Here is a 12,601-nt window from a genome sequence, read left to right as displayed (position 1 = left end):
TCTCGGATCTTGGGCGTCTCAGTTCCGCGGGCAGCATGGACTTTATAACCCGTAACCGGGGCGACGCTGATTGGTTCTCCGGGATCTCGGCACCCAATGGGGGTGAGAACAGGACAGTTGTCATCAGTGTCCGGGCAGAAGGACCCGACACAGGTCAGGAGCTAGAGAAGTGAAACTGGGCACCTGGTGATCCCCAGCCCTGGGCTCCCACCCCAGACCTCACCGCCTGGGGACTGAGACTTTGCTGAACCCTGTGCTGCTGGACGGAGCGCTGTGTGTCACGGTGTCTCTGAGCTGCCTGAGGACAACTGTCTCCTCAGGTTAGTCAGGATGTAACCTAAGAGCACGGAGTTTCCAGATAAAATACACACAGCACATGAAATGAATGTTCACGGAAACAGGTGCTGTCGGAGTCCTGGTGACGGTGTGGGGCTGCCGTGGACACCTGCATCGGGAGGTGACTGGAGTTTTCACAGCTCTGGTCAAGCACTTTTGACCCTGTGTTATCTGTGACTCTGCCTGCTGGAATCCCACTCTCCTCTGCTTTCACTTTCTATTCCAGTTATGTGTGGCTGGGATTTGAAGACATCAAGTCAATATCCACAGAAACAAAAAATTTATAAATTTAGTTTTTTTTTTTCACACTACATAACAGGGATGAAACCTCAAGTCCCCAGTGAGTACCTCTGCCATGAGAATTACCTCTGCCCAGTGTCCACACTGCACAGGCCTGAGGAACTCAGGAGCCAGCTGTTATGAGACCCAGGGCTCCATAGGCCTGTGACATTCATCTCCTTCATCTCATCCGCTCATAAAGTGTGAGTGAAGGTCAGAGAGAATGAGAGGTCACAGGTTATATAACTTCTACCACACCATCGTCATTATTCTGCTTCATTATTAGTTACAGTTCCTTTCTCACTGTGATTTATTCACTAAAGCATTGTACCATGGCAGTGTGTGAACACAGGGAACCATGGCGTGTAGACAGGGATCAGTGCCCTGCTGTACTTGGTCTCCACGGGGGTCTCTTCCCAGTGGAGAAGGGGGTCCACTGTGCTGAGACAAAGACCAGGTCCACACAGACATCTCAGGACTATCGACTGAAGATCCATGTAAAACACAACCACCTGGAGCCACAGATGATCATCTGGGGAGGAACACTTGGAGTCTGAGTGTAAGCACCAGGCTGTGAAGACACGATCCTGAGTGAAGAGCGAAAAAAATCTCAATTTACAGATGAGATTCCTGAGCATCAGGCTTGGCAGTGCAAGCTGCCCCTGCAGGTGAACACAGGAGCCTGGTCTCTGTGGGCGTCTGTGTGGTGCTTGCAGGCCAGCGCCTCTGCTTTAAAGAGAAGCATCTCTCCACTGCATCCCCAACACGCATATTTGCCATTAGATTCCCAGAAGTGACTTTTCTTCTAGAAGATCCAGGGAATCCTTCTTCTCTTCAAAAGGAGGAAGAGGAAGGTTGAGGAGAGAACTGAGTGAGTCTGGCCTAGGGGTCTCTCCTGGTGTTTTCTTGTCTTTTTTTTAAAGACCAGACTGGCCTTGAACTCACAGAGACATGAAGCAGGCTTTCTTTCAGACCACCAACCAGCTCCCAAATCATGACAGAGAGACTTACTATTAGTTATGAATGCCTGGCCTTAGCTTAAACTTATCTCTAGCCAGCTTTTCCAAGTCAAGTGGACCTGTTTCTCTTCATCTATGTTTTTCCTCTGGGCTTTTTACCATTACTTCCATCCTTTAGTGTGTCTTACTTTTCTGCTTCCTCTGTGGCTGGCTGGGTAACTGAGTGGTTGTCTGGCTGGCCCATCCTGTCCTTCTCCCCCTTCTTTTCTTCCTCTTCTCTTTTCTCTCCCCACCCCAGCCCCGCCCATCCCTCCTCTGCCTAGCCATTGGCTGTTCAGCTTTTTATTAGACGAATCAGGTGCCTTAGGAAGACAAGGTGAGACATGTGTTGTGCAGTGTTCAGTTCATGTGGGTCCGTGGAACATATGGTCACTCTAGGATGAATTTTAGCCTTCGTGGCCACAGGGGAGTCAGCCTCTGGCCAACTGACCAACTGTAGCTTTGCAAAAAGGATTTATTTTTTTACACATAAAACCCATTATTTTATTTTATTTTATTTTACAATACCATTCAGTTCTACATATCAGCCACGGGTTCCCCTATTCTCCCCCCTCCCACCCCCTCCCCTTCCCTCCAGCCTACCCCCCATTCCCACTTCCTCCAGTGCAAAGCTTCCCCTGAGGACTGCCATCAACCTGGTATACTCAGTCCAGGCAGGTCCAGTCCCCTCCTCCCAGACTGAGCCAAGCGTCACTACATAAGCTCCAGGTTTCAAATGGCCAGCTCATGCAATGAGCACAGGACTCGGTCCCACTGTCTAGTTGCCTCCCAAACAGATCAAACCAAGCAACTGTCTCACCTATTCAGAGGGCCTGATCCTGCTGGGGACTCCTCAGCCTTTGGTTCATAGTTCATGTGTTTCCATTCATTTGGCTATTTGTTTTTTCAATAATTGAGTAAATCTGAAATTTATTATAAGCCACAGTCATCCTAGGGACCTTCATGCTATACATATAGCCTCCATGGTTCTATGGGTTGTGGTCTGATTGTTCTTTATTTTATATCTAGAAACCACTTATGAGTGAGTACATACCATGACTGTCTTTCTGGGTTTGGGTTACCTCACTCAGGATGATCAAAAACTCTACCAAGGAACTCCTACAGCTGATAAACTCCTTCAGTAAAGTGGCAGGATACAAGATCAACTCAAAAAAATCAGTAGCCCTCCTATACACAAATGATAAACGGACTGAGAAAGAAGTCAGAGAAACATCACCCTTTACAATAGCCACAAATAATATAAAATACCTTGGGATAACACTAACTAAATAAGTGAAGGACCTTTTTGATAAGAACTTTTTTTTAAATCTCTAAAGAAAGAAATTGAAGAAGATATCAGAAAATGGAAGGATCTCCCATGCTCATGGGATAGGTAGGATTAACATAGTAAAAATGGCAATCTTACCAAAAGCAATCTACCGATTCAATGCAATCCCCATCAAAATCCCAACACAATTCTTCACAAACTTGGAAAGAAAAATACTCAACTTCATATGGAAAAGCAAAAGACCCAGGATAGCTAAAAGAATTCTATATGATAAAGCAAAAAGGATTTTTATAGCTATACAATTTACATCTTTAGCAAGTCAATTTCCATATACCAAAACCTCTTATCTAAGGCTGTCCAAAGACACAAACGGCAAAGCATTTCTCAGTCCCTGGACATCTCTGTTTTCCTCCTACAACCAACTTTTGCATAGGCTTTGAACCTTTAGGAAACACACAGTAAGATTTACATACCTCAAGCCTAAGGTACCCTACACAAAAGGTAGCAGTCACAAAAGGCAGATCAAAGCTGATGCTAACACTCCAGAATCAAACCAGCTGCAGAGTTCTGCAGAAACTCTTGCTACAGAAACAGCAGCACATCTCTACATAATTAAAAAATACAACATAAACAAATGTAACACATCTTTATATAGCTAAAAAATAATATTCCACAACAGACCTACCTGCCTGTGCATCCCAAGTCCAGGGATTAAAGGCTTGTGTCACACACCTGGCTTAATTACTTTTCTAGGGCTGTGATAAGACACTGTGAACCTGGCAACTTATAAAAGAAAGTTTAATTTGGGCCTCAGTTTTCAGAGAGTTTGAATCCAGGATGTTAGAGGAAAGGTGTGGTGGCAGGAACAGCTGAGAGCTCACATCTCAATCCACAAGCAAGTGTCAGAGTCACTGGGAATAGTGGGAGTCTCTTAAAACCTCCATGCCCAGCCCCGGTGACACACCTCCTCCCACACGGCCACTCCTCCTGATCCGTCCCAAGCAGTTCCATCAACTGGAACTGAAGTATCCTGTAGCTGGAGATTTCTTTCTGGGTCCCACCAAGTCCATGAAGTCCCACAGCCCACTTATAAAATAAACACACAGACACTTATATTATTTACAAACTGTATGGCTGTGGCAGGCTTCTTGCTAACTGTTCTTGTATCTTAAATTAACCCATTTCTATAAATCTATACCTTGCCACGTGGCTCGTGGCTTACCGGCATCTTCACATGCTGCTTGTCATGGTGGTGGCTGGCATTGTTTCCCCAACTCAGCCTTCCACTTCCCAGAATTCTCCTCTCTCCTTGTCCCACCTATACTTGCTGCCTGGCCACTGGCCAATCAGTGTTTTATTTATCCAGAGTGATATTCACAGTACTTCCCCTTTTCTTTTTTCTTTTTCCAAAAACTAAGGTTTTAACTTTCACATAGTAAAATTACCCATAACAAAACCACTACCAAACAAGTATTACAGTTATAATATTGAGTCTAATTATAGTTTATTTGACAAAATTAAAGAAAATATTCTATCTATCTTATATTTGTGAGTCTAAGGTTTTATATCTAAATTATCTTTATCATAACTAAGGAAAATTGTAACTATCTAGCTTTAACTATATCAAAGACTTCATAAGGATGTAATACTACCTGAGAAATGGGAGAAGGATGCAAGCAAATTTCAGGCATCTTGCAGGGTAGACAGAGACAGCTAGCAGCCTAGACAGTCATCCAAAATTCTCTTGTAAAGTTGGGGCATCTATCTTCAGCCCACAGGCTTAGAGTCTCTCAGTCACTTTTTTTAGTGTCCTGTAGAATGTCTGGCAGTTTCCTCTGTGAAGCAGGAACCTGAAGAACCATTTTGTCAAGCAAAGTTCAGTGGTCACCTTTTTATGGATCTTGTATGTCGAGTTGATCAAGCAGTCCAGGCAAGAACAGTTTCTTGTCCAAATGGCTATTTTTGCCAAGGTGAAGATAAACTCCATATGGAGTATCTTCGATGTCCATTCTTCTCTCTGAAGTAAATGGGTGCTGCCAGGAGCAGACATGTCTCACTGTCCAGAGAGTTTAAATTTTTAAAAATATTTTAAATGCCATATTCTGTAGGTCTTTGAAGTATTTGAAGATTACCTATCTATCTGAAATATATCTATGTATATCTAAAAGACTTCACTAACATGGCTACACAGATGACTCATTAGTAATCTATTTTTAATTATCCATTACAATTTTAAATGAACTGTACAAACATAACACCTCAAACAAGAGTAGAAATATACACACAGTATAACAAAATTAACTTTGAATTTGTATCAATAAACTAAAATCCATAGCAATGTAAAACATTTTAAACACGTTGTTGCTCTTTCAAAGTAGGTTCATTAATCTACTCTTTTATCCTATCATCTCTATATCCTATATATCTATATCATATCCCCTTTTCTTTTTTAGAAAGAGATCACATTTATGATCAACCTGTTTTAAATAAAAATATTGGTTTTTCTCTGTCCCACACCAGAGGGCTCTTTTGATTTGGGACACAAGAATCTCTTAACCTTTTATTTTAGCAATATCTCTGGGTTTAGAGGGGGATTGAGCCAATTCCATCTCCAAAGCCAGCTTTGTATATTTGGGAATTTGGGTGTAGCATCTCTTACTACTTCCTGCTGGAGGGATGGCACTGTATCTTATGGGGACACAAAGAAACTTATAGGCTTATGGGGGTAGTCTGTGAGAGTGTATCGTCTGAGCCAGTTGCCTTAAAACCGTTTTGGATGTTGGATCATCTGGGCCATGGTGTCATCAGAGACCTTTCAGGGGCTCTTGGCTGGTCAAACTTGATGTATCTTAATCTGGAACAAATTTATTGCCTCTGGCTTTCTGTGGAAACAAAAGCAGAGCCTCTTTTCCAAAGCAATATATCCTTATATCTAAATTTTGAAGTCAAGATACTTTTAAAATTTACATTTTTGTTTAACTCAACAGCTTTTACCATCAAATGTTTTTCTGTAGTTAAAAATATCAAAGACAACACAATCCAGATTCTCTGTGTGATATCCATTTTTACGTGGCTTATTTTTTATATTAGTTTTACTATTTCTTTAAAGACTTTATTTTTTAAAACTATATATTTGTTTATATAACTGTGTATATCATCTTTTTGTCTCTTTCAAACCTACGTCTATTTTACACACATTGTAAACTATTTCATCTGAATCTATCTTATTGCGAATCTATTGCTTTAAACTGCAGCAGTTGTAAGACTGAAACAGTGCTATGTCTGCTGGCTCTGCCCACCTCAGCTTCCCAACATGGCAGTGGTACATTTATTGCCAGCTCTGGGAGCCATCATGGGTCTATGTTTTTATCCAAGCACCATGTAGCCCAGAAACCTCTTTTTTTTTTTTTTTTTTTTTTTTTTTTTAAACTAGCAAAGGCTAAATCCACCACACAGCAGCAGGGTAATGTGCTGCTTGTAGACACCTCATTCCCGCCATACTGCAGGTCAAGCACAAATGCCAGGAACCTGCCAGTAACTCAAACGTGCGTGTTGTGGCATCTAGATACCCATATGAGACATGAAGCAGAAACCTGGTTTTGGCTCTGTTTAGAATTGCTTATTAAATATTCTGAGGTTTAAGGTGGAAGCTCAAGCCTTTGGGCGCCATTTGTAACTGGAGTTTTCTCTCCGGTTTTCATCAAGCCCCAGCAGTCCCACAGCCCACTTATAAATAAACACACAGACACTTATATTATTACAAACTGTATGGCCAAGGCAGGCTTCTTGCTAACTGTTCTTATATCTTAAATTAACCCATTTCTATCAATCTATACCTTGACACATGGCTCGTGGCTTACCAGCATCTTCACATGCTGCTTGTCATGGCGGCGGCTGGCAGTGTCTCCCCAACTCAGCCTTCCACTTCCCAGAATTCTTCTCCTCCTTGTCCCGCCTATACTTTCTCCTGCCTGACCACTGGCCCATTAGTGGTTTATTTATACAGAACAATACCCACAGCACTATCCAAACCTCTGAGCCTGGGTGGCCATTCTCATTCAAACCACCACAGCATTCGGTGCAGACGTAAGATGCCCTGCAGGGTTCTGCAGATGTGTCCATTGTGATCTGTGGACAAACACCCTCAAACAGGAGGACCCCACTGCGTTAGGATCTCCCCTTTGCTTCTGTCACCTCCTGCCCTTCTCCTTCAGTCCTCACCCCATCAGTACCAGCAGCCCTCCCTTCTCAGGTCGGCACTAACACTGTCTCTTCCTTTTAATCCAGTTTCTCTCTTGGTCATCCATCTTGTCTGCCATCTTGCTGTGAGGCAGGCTGTGTGGTGTCCTGTAAAATCTCCAATGGGGGCTGGAGAGATGGCTCAGGGGTTAAGAGCACCTGTTGGTGTTACAGAATGTAACACGAATCTTAAAAGTTCTTTTTAATAAAATCAAACCTGGAACCAGGTATTGGGTTAAAGCTGGAAGATCAGAGAAGCAGAATAAGCCACAGCTTCCTCACCTCGCCAATTCCTAAGCTGATCCTTCCTGTTTCCTCAGACTGTAAGCCTCTGAGACCTCATCCAAATGAATCTCAACTGAACTGCTGCTCAAAAGCCTAAAAGCTTAACCAGCCTAGTTCCTGGTCCTCATGTTTTATATACCTTTCTGCCATTACTTCCTGGGAGTAAAGGTCTTGTCACCATGCCTGACTGTTTCCAGTGCGGCCTTGAACTCACAGAGATCCAGGCAGATCTCTGCCTCTGGAATGCTAGGATTAAAGGCGTGTGTGTCACCACTTTCTGGCCTCTATATCTAGTGGCTGTTCTGTTCTCTGACCCCAGATAAGTTTATTAGGGTGCACAGTATTTTGGGGAACACAATACCACCACATGATGCTTCACTACAATCTGTGACTCCAGTTCCAGGGGCTCCAGTTCCTGGTGCACCTATGTACTCATAATCAAAAGACAAATATATCCAATAAAATGAAGTTTAAAAATCCATTTTGAAAAATACTCCACTGGTTCCCTTTCCCTCTCCTAAACTAGAGTGTGAAGACCAGGGGCTGAGAGCACAGGGCTGTCTGTCAACATTGTTGCAGCTCTGTAACAGGACAGGGACTGAAGACTGAAATAGGCTGTGCTGAAATGAAAATGTTCAAAACAGCATAAAGTTAAAAATACAAAAAGATTTCATTTTACAGACCTACTGTGCACAGTGGGTCACAGCCTTGTTCCAGGAAGAGCACACTGTGTGTGTGCTCATCATTGCACTTGAGCCGTGTGTTAGTTTTTAATTGCCACTGCACAAGACCAATTTGAGTTACTTAATGGTAATGTGTAACAGACCAGGACACCCCCAACATCAGGAGAGTTCCTGCACCTAGTGATCCCCCTTTCCCCATCTTCCCCTTACGTCAGGCCCCTCAGGGTCTCACTTTTTAATGAGAAAGAGAAGTGTTAGTGTCTAGGGCAATAGTTCAACACGATGCAGAAAGAAAACAGGACTGGGTCTGAGCCCTCAGGGAATAAGGCTAAGGGGACCCATGCTGGCTGAGCTGCCCCATTCCTCCTGTCCACTCTACTCCAAGGGTCTCAGGTCTCAGGCTGCCCTGCCCTCATCAAACTTAGAGCCAATGGAACTCTCCATCCTTTCCCACCTGTGGGAAGAAAGCACCTTGTTTTCTTTCAGGGAGGAGGCAGAGCCATGGAAACCAAAGGAGGCTGCAAAGCCTGGAACCAGGAAGTTTCCAGAACTCTGACACAGACTGTGATGTCTATTGTTGGTTGTCAACTTGACAATATCTAGAATCAAGGAAAACCCCAAATCAGAGGGCACACCTGTGAGGGATTTTTGCTTAATTTGAAGTGGGAAGATCAACTTTTGATGTGGATCTTGGCAACAACATTTGTGTGTGTGTGTGTGTGTGTGTGTGTGTGTGTGTGTGTGTGTGTGTGTGTGTGTGTATGTCTGTGTGTGTTTCCAGATAGGGTTTCTCTGTGTGACAGCTTTGGCTGTCTTGGAACTTGCTTTATAGACCAGGTGGCCTCAAACTCACAGAAATCAGTCTGTCTCCTCCTCCCAAGTGCTGGAATTAAAAGCATGAGCCACTACACTAGAAGACAACAACCTTTAATCCTGATTGAGGGTGGAAAGACCCACCTCTAGTCTGGGCCATGCCTTCTGCTGGCAGCATATACCAGGACATGGAAGAAGGAAGCTTGCTCTCTAAGCCTGCTTGCTCTTGCTGTTAGAGGCTACTTCTTCAGGATTTAGCACATACTGAAGACCAGCTGAGACTCCAGCCTAGTAGACTGAACAATTATTGGATCCTTGAACTTTCTTTTCATAGCCAGCCATTATTGGATTAGCTGGACCAGAGCCTATAGGTCATTCTAATGTATCATAGATAGATAGATAGATAGATAGATAGATAGATAGATAGATAGATAGATAGATAGATAGATAGACATTCATTCAGTTCTCTTACTCTAGAGAACCCTGACTAACCCAGATTTTTATAACAGAAATGATTCCAAAGCAACAGAAATATAAGAATGAATCTTTTATCTATCTGGAATAGACTTTCTAATTTACCAACACCTACAGCTACCAAAGCCTTTCCAGGTACTATGCGTCTCTTGGGAGCTGGAAGAGCACTGAAAGTCAATGGTGTGAACTATTTTACACTCTTAAGGAGACTAATGCATTTGATTTTCCTGATCCACCGATTGTGGGCCACAGTGGATTTGTTTATCCTATATAAAACTATTAACAGTTTGTAGAAAAATAAGGAAAATGATGATGCTGGTCTGTTGCTCTTAGCATCTGTGGATTAAATTGACTGAGGAAAGGAATGAGCTCTATGATAAAATCTACCAACTTCTAGTGTCTTAGTGTGGTGATTTGAAATAAAATGGCACCCAAAGGGAGTGGCAATATTAGGAGGTGTGACTTTGTTGGAGAAAGGGTGTCACTATGGGGCAGGATTTGAGGTCTCTTTTGCTCAAGCTTCCCTCAGAGTGATAGTCAAATTCCTGTTGCTTGCAAGATGTAGGACTCTCCGCCCCAGCACCACATCTTCCTGCATGCTGCCATGCTTCCCACCATGATAATGAACTGAACCTCTGACACTGTAAGGGAGCCACCTCAATTAAATATTTACTTATAAGGGTTGCCGTGGTCATGGTGTCTCTTCACAGCAATACAAACTCAAACTAAGACACTCAGAATACAGTGAATGACAACAGTTAACACAGTGATAAAACTGACATGCTCCAGATGGGAATAGAGTCTAGAGGTTTCTAAGTGTGACCTGGAAGACAATCTTCGCTCCAGCAGCCACAGAGCTCACGTTGCAGAAAATCAAACTGAAGCCCTCATTATAAGGTTGGCTGAATGACAGTGAAAATTCATGTCCCAGCCACGAAGAGTATCAGTTAAAGGGCATTAATTGGTAGAGAATGAGATCCTGTAACTTGGGATGAGGATGTGTGGCAGGACCCTACTGACACTGAGAAGTTTGACCCCTCAGATTCTCAGGGTTTATCTCACCTGAGGAAGTAGTCTCTCTACCCTCAGCCCCACCTTCTGAATACACCTTTGACTGAACAAATTAATCCTCCCTTGTTTGTTAAGCCAGTGGTGACTTTCTCTGAAGGAAATACCAGGCAAGACAATCCTGATTTCCCTCAGATCCCACCAACAGTTGCCTCTAGACCTTCACCAGACTGCAGGCAAAGCAGGATCTTTGGGGAAGGTAGAAGGGAGAAGCTTAGTGCCTGAGCAGGGCACTACACTGCTAAAGAGTTTAATGACTTTGCAAATTCATTCCAGCAGAAGTCTGGGGAATATGTGTGGGAATGGATTTTAGGGTGTGGGATAATGTTGGATTGAACATTGAAATTGGGTCAGACTGAGTTTATTGACATGGGCCCTCTAAGTGCAGATTCTAGATTGAATATGGAAGCTCCCACAGTTTGTAAAGGTGTCAAAAGAATGAAATGGTTGTCTGAACCATTTGTCAAAAGATGGCTTACTGATAAGGACTTGGAGATGCCTGATATCCCTTGGCCTAGTGATGATGAAGGGATTCTAAGGCTCAGGGAAATTGCAATGCTAGAGTGTATGTGCTGTATAAAAACCACTCCTCCACCATGGGAAGACCCAGAAGACCTGCTCTTCACTGATTCTGTAAGACACAAAATAGTGAGGGGGCACCAGCACGTTTCCAGAGTCTTGTCACCCTTTTCCTTGAGCCAGATCTTAGGGCTGAGAGGCTGCTGCTCAGTGGATGAATTAAAGGGAATGAGTTTACTTGGGTCCAATGATATCAGGGTCCAAATGGCAACATGGAATTGCTAAAGACAAGGTGATCATAGTTATTGTAATGTTCAGCACAGGCAAATTTAATTTTATGGTGGCATGATTCACATGCACTTTTGGTACTGGATTAATCATGACATTTCCAGGTATGAAATAAATGAGAAGCTATCTTAGTCAGTGTTATATTGCTGTGAAGAGACACCATGAACATGGCAAATCTTATAAAAGAGAATTTAATTGGGGTTTGCTCACAGTTTCAGAGGTTTAGTCCATTATCATCATGACGAAGACCTTGGCAACATGGAAGCAGACATGGTTATGGAGAAGTTGTTGGGATTTCTACATCCAGATCCTTAGGCAGCAGGAAGAGTGAGAGCCACTAACCCTGGCTTGGGCTTTTGAAAACCAAATCCCACCACCAGTGACACATGTCCTCAAGCAAGGCCACACTGACTCCACATGTCCTAATCCCTCTCAAGCAGTGCCATTCCCTGATGACCAAACATCCAAATTCATGAGCCTGTGGGGTCATTTTTATTCAAGCCTCCACATTCCACTCCTTGGCCCCCATAGCCTTGTAGTAATATCATAATGCAAAATGCATTCAGTCCAACTTCAAAAGTCCCCATAGTCTGTAACAGTCTCAACACTGTCTAGGAGTCCAAAGTTTAAAATCTCTTCTGTGACTCATGGTAATCTCTTGACTGCAATTCCTTGTAAAATGAAAATAAAAAGGCAGATCACATACTTCCATCACACAGTGTCTATTTTGGCCACTCCATGTAGTTAAAAGGATATTTATTTAATGGTGTAACTCACAAATTAAGTAATAGGTAGGTCGCAGGGCCTGGGGAAGGTGTATTGTAGTCCAGCGGTGTTCTCTGGAGCTCTGCTCGGTCAACCTCCACCGTTCAGCGTCCTGGCATAGAAAGAGCGCACAGAGAGAGCGCTGGCCCATCCAGGTCTCGGGTCTCCAGCCGCCTCCCCCGGCCCCACCTCGTAGGCGTGACAGTTGCCAGAGTCTCAGTGGGGGTTGGAACTTCCAGATCCAAGCTGGAATAGCTCCCCACTACATCACAGGATATACATTACCAGTCCAAAAGGGAGAAAGGGGGCACAGTGAGGAAATACTGGGCCAAAGCAAGACCAAAATCCAGGTGGCAAACTCCAAATCTGCATTTCCATCTCTGATGTCAAAACACTCTCCAGAGCTCTAACTCCTTTCAGCTCTGTTGACTGCAACACACTTCTCTCTCAGGCTGGTTCCACAGAGTTTTAGCACCTGTCCATGAGAGGTGCCCATGAGTACCATTCCTTCACACAATGGCCTGTCAGGGCCTCCATGCAGGGACACCCCTGATACACATGACGGG

Source organism: Peromyscus maniculatus, chromosome 21 (assembly GCF_049852395.1).
Source record: "Peromyscus maniculatus bairdii isolate BWxNUB_F1_BW_parent chromosome 21, HU_Pman_BW_mat_3.1, whole genome shotgun sequence".
NCBI classification, from domain to species: Eukaryota; Metazoa; Chordata; class Mammalia; order Rodentia; family Cricetidae; genus Peromyscus; species Peromyscus maniculatus.
This window is presented reverse-complemented; position numbering follows the sequence as displayed.